At 51.3% G+C, this 11628-nt stretch overlaps 2 long non-coding RNA genes across 2 annotated transcripts; one reads left to right on the top strand and one right to left on the bottom strand.

Annotated features, from left to right (window-relative positions):
• Positions 1-299: 299 nt before the first annotated feature.
• LOC147997035 (uncharacterized) lies at positions 300-2380 on the top strand. The gene is made up of 2 exons (XR_015652835.1): positions 300-565; positions 777-2380. It is a non-coding gene; the product is annotated as an uncharacterized LOC147997035 (long non-coding RNA).
• A 1513-nt stretch (positions 2381-3893) lies between these two features.
• Neat1 (nuclear paraspeckle assembly transcript 1) lies at positions 3894-8187 on the bottom strand. Its single transcript, XR_015652832.1, has 3 exons — positions 8080-8187; positions 7855-7939; positions 3894-6148 (listed from the first exon to the last, which is right to left on the bottom strand). It is a non-coding gene; the product is annotated as a nuclear paraspeckle assembly transcript 1 (long non-coding RNA).
• Positions 8188-11628: the final 3441 nt, after the last annotated feature.

Here is an 11628-nt window from a genome sequence, read left to right as displayed (position 1 = left end):
CCCCATTGGCTCAGTCTAGCCTTTCAGTATCTCATAAGTGCTGGCTGAAGGCACAGTCTCAAGGGGCCAAAGGTGTGGGCAAGGAGGACTTCCTGAGACTTCAGGGGACCAGGGGTTGGCTTCCAGTTTCTAAGGACACTACATCAATCCCTTGTCTCTTGGTCCCTCATTCTTAGATCTAGTGAAGGCAAAGAGCCCTCACATCACATAACCACCACCACCACCACGCCCGTTCTTCTCTGTGACTTGGGACCTTGTGACACTGGGGATAATCCAAGGTTCTGTCCTTTCTTGTCTTGTTGCTGGGACAAAAATACCTGAGAAAGCAGGTTAAGGAAGGAAGGCGTGTTTGGTTCGGTTTCAGGTCCTGCCCACCGTGGGAGCTCAGCAGTGGAAGCTTGGCCATGTGGTGCATTGCATCTAGTCAGGGGCAAGTGCACTTGTGCTCAACAGTCTCCTCTGTGTTCCCCCTGGGAGCCTAGTCCATAGGATGGTGCTGTCCACATTTAGGGTGGGGGTTCACGTAAGCAGATGTAGGAACTCTCATTCTCACGCACGCACAGAGGTTTCGCTCTTTTTTTTTTTTTTTTTTTTTAAACTTACTTATTTATTATATATAAGTACACTGTAGCTGTCTTCAGACACACCAGAAGAGGGCATCAGATCTCATTACAGATGGTTGTGAGCCACCATGTGGTTGCTGGGATTTGAACTCAGGACCTCTGGAAGAGCAGTCAGTGCTCTTAACTGCTGAGCCATCTCTCCAGCCCCCAGAGGTTTCGCTCTTACATGATTACAGATCCCGTCGAGTTCTCAATGCTAACATTCTAGCCATGTGACCTGGGAGAACTACAGGCACCAGGGTTCAGTCTCACTGCAGGGCATTGCTGTGCCCATCCTTTCACTCACCCTCTACTGCCTGGATGTTCCCCAATGCCTCCTCCCTGTCTGGGAGACGGTCTTACCATGTAGTCCTGGCTGGCCTGGAAGTCACTGCAGATCAGACTACCCTCAACCTCAGATCAGCCAGTATCAACCCCCCCTACTGGGGTTAGAGGTGTGTGCCACCACGCTCAGCCTGTCTCTGACCAGGCTTTGTCACACTCCCTGCGCTGGTTGCCTCGCACAGAAGCCAGGTGGGAGGGATGTGGCCGTGTACAGTGCCTGGCCTGTGGCTGCCTCACACTCCTCACAGAACAGTGGCAGAGCTTGGCTCTAGCCCAATTAGGTTTCTGCCCAAGACCCAATCCAGGTCTCTGATTGTTTGATGATATGAGCAAAATATGTCTCACATACACACAAGGACCTCGAAGCTCTCTGTGCCCACTTAATGACATGGTTGAGAGCATTGTACCCTATCCTGTCTTGCACCAGCTCTGCCTTGACAACCATGGAGGCGGAGGCCCAAGAAGAGGCAGCACAGATGAGAGGCTGAGCCCTAGAGGTAACTTTCATAGAAAGTCTGCATCCCAGATCAATTCCAGGCACCCTTGAGAGCCAAAGGGGACTTGGGGAGGACCCTGCATAGGGAATGACTCCAGCAGTGGCCAGTTCCCTCAGCTCCCTCAGGAGTTTCCAGGCCCTGCCTGACTCTCAACACTGCTGCTGTATTGGGTGTCATCCAAAAAGCAAGCTAAGCCTGGTTCATCTCTATTTTATGACTTTAGACGCGACTAGCTCTGACCAAGCCAACTCAGTGGGTCAACAGGGTCTCCAGGGGGAAGTGAGGACTGAAAAGACAGACAACACTATTACACGACTCCAGCAAGTTCTGAAGCTTAAGTGGGTTTATTCCAGTCTGCTTTTATATCATTCTGGTGCATACAAAGAATATGGTCAGTCCTAAGGCATAAACATAATAGTCAAGGAACAACAAAACATAAAGTAGCCAAACCAGGCAATAAAGTCCCGTGGTCACTGTGTCTAGGGGTTTATCAGGATGACCAAGATACAAGGAATATAGTACATCCCTCAGCTCATTTACCATGAGTCTACTTCACTGTCCTAGCCTAATGTCAGATTCCTGCCACGTTCCTAGATGGCTCCAAAAGCTCTCCACACAGCTCCCCCCTGCCACCATGGCTTCACCACAGTGAACTGTACCCCAAACCAAGCCGAAAATAAGCACTTTTGTCTGTGTATGTGTGGGTTTGTAAAAAATATGCATGTATTTTATCTATATAAGTGCTTTGTCTTCTTGCACACCAAGAGAAGGTACCGGATCCCATTACAGATGGTTGTGAGCCACCATGCAGTTGCTGGGAACTGAACCAGAGGTCTGTGTAAGAGCAGCCAGTGGTCTTTGTTCCTGGACCTCTCTTCAGCCCTGACCCTTCTTATTTTTTTTTTCTTTTCTTTTTTTTCGGTGCTGGGGACCGAACCCAGGGCCTTGCGCTTGCTAGGCAAGCGCTCTACCACTGAGCTAAATCCCAACCCGACCCTTCTTATTTTTTAAGATTTATTTATTTTGGGGTTGGGGATTTGGCTCAGTGGTAGAGTGCTTGCCTAGCATGCGCAAGGCCCTGGGTTCGGTCCCCAGCTCCGAAAAAAAAAAAGATTTATTTATTTTATATACACTGTAGTTGTCTTCAGACACACCAGAAGAGAGGATCAGACCCCATTACAGATGGTTGTGAGCCAGCATGTGGTTGCTGGGAATTGAACTCAGGACCTCTGGAAGAGCAGTCAGAGCCATCTCTCCAGCTCCTGTCCCTTCTTATTTTTGAGACAGGGTCTCAACAAGTTACCCAGACTCACCTTAAACCCTTGGTGTTCTGTTAGCCTCCTGAGTCTTGGGATGACAGCTCCAAGGTAAGTGGAACAGAGAGGTCACAGGGAAACCTGGCTTCGATCTCAATGGAGCCTGGCAAACAGGAGGAGTCAGTGGATCTCAGGACAGATTCTTACTGCCCGTCCTTGGGAAGCCCTTCAGAAGTCCCTGGCACTTCTACCCTGTCCAAATCCATCCCCCATTTCAGAGAACACGGGTGGGTTATCCAGCTGCATCCAGAATTGGGGTACAGGGCAGTGCCTGGATCTCATGGGTTCAGCTTTCAGCAGCAAGTCCAGTGTCTAGGTTCAGAAGAACAGCAGGTTCAGCTGTGACCAGCAGGGGGCAGCTGAGTCCTCTCTTTCTGGCCGGCTGCAGGCATCGTGAGTCAGCACTTCCGGCCCAGCCCAGTTCTGGCGCCTGGAACAGAGTGTACATCCAGGGACAGAACCCTGCGCAAAAACATGCACTCTTGATGGCCAGGACCTTCCGAATGCCCCTGGCTTCCAGGTTTCTAAGAACCCCAGGATTCAGGACCATGAAATGGATTCTCCTTTGGAACCTGTTTTTCTATAAAGGTGTCAACTCAGTCCAAATATTCAAAGCCAGGAGGTCTATTTGGGGAAATCCAGAAGTGGGCAAATCTTGACCCCTCGTGTGTTCCACCCAGTTCCCACAGAAGCTGCTGTCTAGGTCCCTGGGACCCACCCTACCCCTTCCTCTTCCCAGCTGCTGGCCTTTTCCAGTCAGCTGTCTCTTGTCCTACTCACTGAGCCCTCACCTAGTTCATCTGCCCTTTTAACGCCAGGGAGCAAACACAGGGCCAGGGCCTTGTAACCGCTGGGTAAAAACTCTAGTACTGAAGAACACCATTATCCTTCCCCCTTAAAAAAAACAAAGAGTAAAACCAAAAAACAGGGTTTCTCCTTGTAGCCCTTGCTGTCTTAGAACTTGTTCTGTAGACAAGGCTGGCCTCAAACTCACAGAGCCTTGCCTGCCTCTGTCTCCTGAGTGCTGGGATTAAATGCATGGGCTGCCATGGCCAAGTTCGGTCCCAGTTAACATTATTTTACATAAATGTCACTTACAATAGGAAGACTAAAATTCATCTCTAGGATCTCAGTTTCTTTTTTTTTTTTTTTTTTTTTTTTTGGGTTCTTTTTTTTCGGAGCTGGGGACCGAACCCAGGGTCTTGCGCTTCCTAGGCAAGCGCTCTACTACTGAGCTAAATCCCCAACCCCAGAATCTCAGTTTCTTGCCATCTGCCGAAGGCATATGAGTGGCACTTGTCAGGCCACTGACACCCTCAGCCAATGAGCACAGCCCTCCTATACAATGTCAAGATCAGCAAGGGGGTGTTGCTCCACCCACTGTGCAGCGGCTGAAGCCCTGGCTCTGTGATTGTTCATGGATAGCACTCAGACCAAAGCGGAGCTGTAGAAGGCTCAAGGAGTCCAGTGAGCCAGGGTGTGGGGTCCCTGTAGTGGCAAGCAGGTCGTCGGTTCAGCCTGTTCTCATTTAAGAGTGACTTGGGTGCTGGTCCCAGAGGAGGAGGAAGGGCTTTTGGAAGTCTGTGTGAGGTATGAGGCCAGCAGATGGCCCTAGAGGAACTGGCTGTCAGGGTTCCTGGTGGGTGGACTTAGGGAGAAGGCTAGGAAGGACCCTGGAAATGCCTTAGGAACCCTGCTTATCGTTAGTAGGCAAGCACCAGGGGTGGGGTCATGGGGGTCACTGAATCCTAGGGTAAACAAAGCCTGTCAGTTACCACCTCTTGCCAGAGCTCCTGTTGGCCCAGAGATCTAGGGCTGCGGAAGAATATGGTGACAGAAGGGTGAGCTCGGAAAAGGTTTAGGAAGGGGAGTGACAAAGAGGCCCAAGAACCTAGGGCCAGGGCCAGGCTAAACACTCGGGAATGTACAGAGGACTGGTCAGGAACACAGTTCTGGGAGCTTTGGGCCGAGGCCAATACCATCCACAGTACTTCATGCAAGTCATGGCTTTAGGCCTAGTGAAGGGGAAGACACACCCTGGGGGCCCAGCAAAGGGCTTCTGAGATAAGGAGCTCACAGACCCTTTGGAATAACCCAGACTCCACACCTGAGCACCCTCCTGCTGTCTGAAGATACCCCCCTCCTTCCTGCATTTGGACCAGAGGGGCCCAATAAGAGCAGAGAAAGCAGATCTCCTTGGCCTGACAACCCTGAACAATAGAGCCCCTCCACCTCTGATGACCTCACCCTCAAATCCCTTCTGCTTACAGTTGGGTCCTCAAAGCACCCCTCCCCCCCCCAGTCACCCCAGTCCTTGAGCTCACACCATGTGCAGCAGCCAAACTGAGGTCCTTGTTTGAGTCAGTCCACAAATATTTACCAAGAGCCTCACAGGATTCAGAGTGACCTTTAGAAAATATGAACAGTGAAGTCATACACACAGGAGCCTACCTCTTGGTAGAGATCTAGGGCACACTAGACAGAAACCCTGCCCCCACAGATCAAGTAGGGAGGAGGACTGGACGGGACAGACTGACTTATTGCTAGAGCCAAGGGGACTCACTTGAGAGGTGACTTTGCAGCCCTGGCCTACAGGAGCTGAGGATTAAAGGGAGACAGGAAGCCAGTGGGTGAGATCGTTTTTCATAAAAACAGTATGCTTCCAAATTTGTGAGGCAGTGGGGGAAGGGTGGGAGAAGTGTCCCCTTCCACCGGAAGAGCCTGGCAGTTTGGGAGCAGGGCTTCTTTTTCTGCTCCAGCTCTTCAGGGCAGTGAATGGGGGTGGGAAGGTTTCCTGCCAGCACACAGTGATTGTGCAGTTTCCTGACCCACTTGTCTCAGGACTCTGAAGGAGCCCAGGCTGAGGAGGCTCTCGCACCAAGAGAAGCACAAGGAACCTAAAAAAATACGCTACAGCCTAGGAACTGGATCTGTGGAGGAGGGGGGCTGGAGTTCAGGCATATTCTCTAGTGGTAGCAATCCTGGCATGGCCCTGCCTTTTGGACCCACCTGGAGCACCGTCCCTTCTCACTATTCCAAGAGTTTTTGTAGGAAACCCTGAGTCTGCCTGTGTTTGAAAACAACAGGACTGAGCTGACTTCCAAAGAGGATGACAAGGCCAGTGGGGGCTGCCCACGTCCTTGAGAAGGATATTGGAGAGTGGGCCCCCACCAAGGACCATGGGATATTACAAAGAGACCCCATTTTGCTCTTTCCCCTCCATCCCAGAATCCCATAGCTGGCTGGGAAGGGACTTGCCACAGACACAGGGCAAGCTCAGATGGAGTCACCTTCAGCCCCACCCACAGCCTTGTTTACAGCCATCTCCAGGAAACAGCTCCATTGGGGAAGTTGCTCTGCCCTTGTCCTTCAGCAGGGTGGAGGTCATCTGTGGAGGAAGAGAGCTTGGTGTACGGACACCAACAAAAGGTGGACACAGCCCCCAAAAACACTGTTCCCTCTCACCTCCTCCCTCAAAAACACTGTTCCCAAGGAAAACTGTCCTTGAAAACCAGGAACCCCTGACACTGCCATATTGCCCTTGAGGAATGGGGACAGTCACCGGGTCGCTAGCACAGGAATGCTTCATTTGCCCAAGACCAAGCAGCCCAGTTTCACACAGCCCTAGGTGGCACCAATGAACTCTACTCCTACTAATTAAAAGAAAAAGAAAAAAAGAAGTCTCAAAAGCTGTCCCTGGGACCGAGGAATGATATGTAAGGGAAATTTTGAGATCAGAGGTAAAGAAAACACCATCGGCTCTGAGGGTGATTGAACAATTGCCCAAGCACCTCAAAGGCAGAAAGAAAAAGACTGACTCCACGGTCTAGGCCAGCGAAGCCACAGGGAAGCCTCCCCCTCCGGCTTGGTTTCATAGCCGCCCCCTGGCTTTCTAGAACATTTTGACAAGCAACTCCCTGTTCTTGCAGGCCGTCACCACCACCCACCACCCACGCCTGGAACTGATGCCAGGGAACATTACACCAGAGGGGACAAAGGCAGACACAATGGTAAATGTAATCCCAGCACTAGAAGTTGAGGCAGGAGGATTGCCAAGATGTACAGCCCAGTATGGGACAATTATGAGACCCTTTCTAGAATTCAAAAAAAAAAAAAAAGGAAGATAAATAAAAGGTGGCTAGGTCAGCCCTTGGAGAAGAGTGAGGGGTAGAAATCTACGGGGCATAAGAACCAGCGAACAAGCCAGCGCTTGCCACATAATCACCCTCAGTACTGCTGGTCATATGAGAGAGAGTCACCAGTTTTCCGGGAACGGGAGGAGGGTGCAGGCGAGGCCTGGCCTTGCCTTCAGATTCCATATGCTAGAGGCAGGAGAACAACCCCCTCCTTTCCTCCTCCGGTTGCTAAGGGAGCCTGTTGTCACAGGGTGGTTTTGTTTGTAGTGTGGGTGTTGAGCTGGGAGGAGACTTCCGGGCAGTAATTCTGCCAGCTGCCCTTTTCATTTTGCTTACTTGAGCTGGCCTTCCAGATTTTTTTTTTTTTATTTTGGGGTGTGTGGAGGCAGGTGGCAGAAGAGCCGAGATGCCTCTTGGCGGGCGGGGGGCGGGGAGTGGGTTTCAGACTGTCCTGGCTCCTCACTGGCATGGGTGGCGACAGTTTCCTTTTTCAAAACCCACACTAAACCCTTGTTTAGTGGACAAGGTCTGCTTTTGGACCTGGCCTGAACCCCACCCCAAGTGGACAGGCAGCCTGGCTCCCCCAGTAGTCATTAAACCCACTCCCTGGATTCCATCATAAACTGTCAAAGAGAAATGCAGCTTAAAAATATTTTTCTCACCATACCACACCCAAAAGCAAAATGATTTGAAAAAACAACTTATCTGTGTTGCGCGCTCTTCAATCATACACATTACATACGCACACTCATTCTATAGCTTGCAACCAACCACCTTTCCCGCATAGATTAACCTCAGACCCAATTAAGCATTCCACCCAAGCTGCTGGGCTAATTCTTCCCCACCCCCACCCTGCGGCTGCTCGCACTGACGTCATCCCCTCCCTCCCGCAGCAAGCAGTGGCAACGCCCGAGAAGTCATGCGCTCCGGCCCTCCCCACCCCCCATGCCTGACTCACCACCGCAGAGATCCCTCCGCCACTCGGTGGAATTTTCCAGGCGCTCTGCCGGCCCTACTTTCGAGCCTCATCGGGGCGTGGTGACCTGAGGCGACCCGTGTACTTTTCCTTTCTGCCCAGCCAGTTGATGTGGCCCTACCCCCCAACAGCCGACCCTACCCTTCTGGAAGCGGTCACGTCTGCCCACCCCAGCCGCAAAGGGGACTTATCCCTGGTGGTATTCACCTCCCAAGTGTCATTTTCAGTTGTGTTTTTCATCCCATGACACACCGCCAAGGAGAAAAGGATCGTTGAGCAATCTGAGGGAGTGGCCGTTGATGGAGGCCATGACCCGCCCCTCGTGGGCTCCTTTGGCTAGGTCGGGGAGGAACTTTTTTTTTTAAGTGTCCGTGGAGGAATCGTTCCGTTTAGCAATGTTCGGGTGACGCGACACAAGACTATAAAACCAAAGTTGGGGCCTCCACCTGCAGGAGTTAGTGACAAGGAGGGCCGGGGCTTGGGTCTAGTTGGAGGGGAGGCAGTGGCCAGTTCAGGGCTCAGATGAGAGAGTTAGCCGAGTTAGGGGCAGCTACTAGGATGGGGGCAGGAGGAGAAGCGGGGCTAACTATAAAGAAGACTAGATTTCGGGACAGTGGGTATGTGGAAGGCAGCTTTCAAACCGCCCTTGTCAAACAACACAGGGCCAGCAGCCTTCAAGACCAGGCTATCCCTGCCGTCTGCTGGCATGGGGGCACTTGTACCGTCCAGGAGGGTACAAGTTTCACAGGCCTACATGGGGCCAATGTCCTAGCGTGAGTGGCAGAGCAGCAGTAGACTCTTGGGCCCTCGAGGCACTGAAAATGAAAGAAGACAGACAGGGAGGGCAGGGACTAGGTGGCAGTGGAGGTCGACTTTGAACTTGACAATACCAGCAAATCGCTTTTTTTCCAGATAAGGGGTTGTGAACCCACCTGGGGATGAGGCCTGGTCTTATGGAAAGTGGACTTAGCTTCGCTGGGCTAGGCCGACAGCTGTGGCCCAGGGTGGTATGTAATTTGGGTGTGGCCTGTCTGTACCCACTCCTGAGTGCCAGGGGTAGCTGAGAGACGGACAGTTTTGGCTGCCAGGCGGGGACCAAGGAGATCGAAGGCGCGCGTCTTGGGGCCGCATTGATCACGACTTTATTTTTCAGATGTCAGTGCCCTCTCTGGACTTTGCCTAGGTTCCGTGCTTCCTCTTCTGTGGTCTCACTCTTCCCTACTCTTCCCCCTCACTCTGAGGTTAAGGGTTCACTTAAAACCTTGCCTCTGGGTCATCTGGTAAGCCTGGGGAAGATGTAGAGCCCGTGTGGGAGTCTTGGGCTCCGCATTTTGGTATTACTGGTAAAGTCGGAGGACACCCTGACTGGGCGGGGAGGGTTGGTATTGATTCACAGAGGGAGGGACTTGAATGTGGACCCTTGGGTGGGTTCACAGCCGTGGTTCCAGTCACCCAAATGCTTCATGGACGTGGTTTGTTACTATAGCGTTCACCAAGGCAAGCAGATGGCGCCAGGAGACATGGAGCCCCCCTGCCAGTGTGAGTCGTAGCAGTACAGGAGGGCACACCCTGGAGGAGACAGCTGCCTAAGTTGATGTCTGCACAGTGAATTCCAGAGGCTTAGGAAGCTCTGCGCTGCCGCGTGTCCAGGCCTTTCTCAGGAATCCCTGTGTGTCGAAGGCCATCGTTTAAGTCAGCTTGTAGGGGGGTGGGAGGGTGCTTCCAGCTGGAGGGGCCGTCAGCTATGAATGTTCCAGATGAATGTCTTGTTCTGGGAGCATGGCTCTTTCCGGATTCAGGCACCCCCGTTCCTGGGGGTAGAGGCGTTCAGTTGCAGCGTCTTGTGAACAAGCCTCCAGCCTTTCTAGTTCTGTGCTACGAACTTGGCCCGGAGAAGATGGCTTAAGGTGTAGGACACTTTAACTTCAGCCCAGCATGATTGATGATGCCTTGTAGATGGTTTTGCAGCAGGAGCCCAGTGACCTCGCCACCTTCCCTGCGTCTGCGGCCCGCCTGCCTCTGCATTGGTCAGAGGAATTCTTAACAGAACTTTTGGGTGTTGGGGAAAACTGTTGGGTTTTAAATGACTGGTGTGGAAGAGTCTTAGATGAAGCCTGTTGTTAAATGGGTTGGGGGGTTGTGTTTTTAAATGTGGGAAGGCACGAGTTAGCCGCAAATTCTGTAGTTTGTAGATGGCATATCTAACTTGGGATGGCTTTGTATTAAGGGAACAGTGGCCTGCGGTGGTCCGTGGGTTTGGTACTGGGTGATGGGCAAGCGCTGCTCTGCTGAATGACAGGTCTGACTGTGCACATGGCCTTCCGAGGTGAAATTTGAGTTTTACTGGGTCAAGCTTGGTGGTACTTTTGGCACCAAATGTGGGACTGGGACTTGTGGGGGAGAGCTGGGCTCAGCTTGGCAATGGTGTATTGTCCAGAGGATTGATGATGGTGGAGTTGGTGCCAGTAAGGGATGTGCTTGGAAATGTGGGTTGGTGGGAATAATAGCTTGGGAACTAAATAACTCAGATGAAAATCTAAAGACCCATGAAAATCCTTCATGCGGTGACTGAAGGTTGAGATGCACAGACAGTTGCCTGGAAAATACCAAAATCCTACAAGGGGAAAAGCAAAATTGTTTTGCTTCACTCTTTATGGGGAAGGGTTTGAATAGCTTTTCTTAGTTGCTCAATAGATGGTGTCAACACCGTGTCACAGGCCGGCCTGTGGGTGTGGGCAGTGCTGGAGAGCTGATTTCCATGAAGTATAACTGGGGAGAGGCTTGTCAATGCCAACACTGTGGGCTCTTGTTTGACTTGGGGTTGCCAGAGGCTTCTGGGTCTCTAATTCAAATTCTGTCTTACTGTGTGAATAAGAATTCTAATGCAGGGGTTGGGGATTTAGCTCAGCGGTAGAGCGCAAGGCCCTGGGTTCGATCCCCAGCCCCAGGGGGGAAAAAAAATTCTAATGCAGGCGGGGGATATTGCTCTTTAGAGCGCTTGCCCAGCCAGCGCAAGGCCTTGGGTCCTTAGCTGGGGGCGGGGGGGGCAGTCTGCTACTATCTGAACGAATTTAATGTGGGAGTCATGCCTTATACAACACAGGAAATTAATGTGTGATCTAATGCGTGATCTATGACTTATTACAATACAGGAATTTAATGTGTGAGCCATGCCTTCAAAACATGTCTAGAATTTCTGGAATTGGCCGGAAGTCAACAGGGATTGCTTATTTAACCTTTCAAATCACTCATTGTGACTAGGGCACATGGTCTTGCGCTTGCTATGAGGTCATTGTGATGTTTGGTAGAAAACCTCACTCATGTACTTGGCTAAGGCTGCACTGCTGAATACATTGTGGGCTGGGCTTGAATGGTGCTTTAAACCCCGAGCAGAGGGGAAACTGTCAGTCAAAACATTTGGGAAATAAAAGTGAAAACTGGGCAAGGGCAGGGGGCTGGGCGTGAACCGCTTACTAGATAATGTTCTCTAAAAATTGGCTCTGAAAACCCTGTTTGTGTATTCGTTTTATGAGTGCTTAAAAATGGTGTGACCAGGGCATGGTCACTGTCATTGGAACAGCAACATGCTTGCTGGTCACATTGGAATGGGGAAATGTGAAGAAAGCTGGACATCAGGCCTGCGGCACCCATTTCTTTGTATGAAAGTGTTGTGTACAAACCCCCCACTAATCATTTTTCTCCCCTTTACAGCAAAATAAAGGTTTGAGATTGAAGCTCCTTAGAATTGTCATGGCT

The sequence above is a fragment of the Rattus norvegicus genome, chromosome 1, assembly GCF_021556685.1.
Source record: "Rattus norvegicus strain SHRSP/BbbUtx chromosome 1, alternate assembly SHRSP_T2T, whole genome shotgun sequence".
Classification (NCBI taxonomy): Eukaryota; Metazoa; Chordata; class Mammalia; order Rodentia; family Muridae; genus Rattus; species Rattus norvegicus.
Note: the sequence above shows the minus strand (reverse complement) of the source record. Positions and strands in the feature narration are given on the sequence as shown.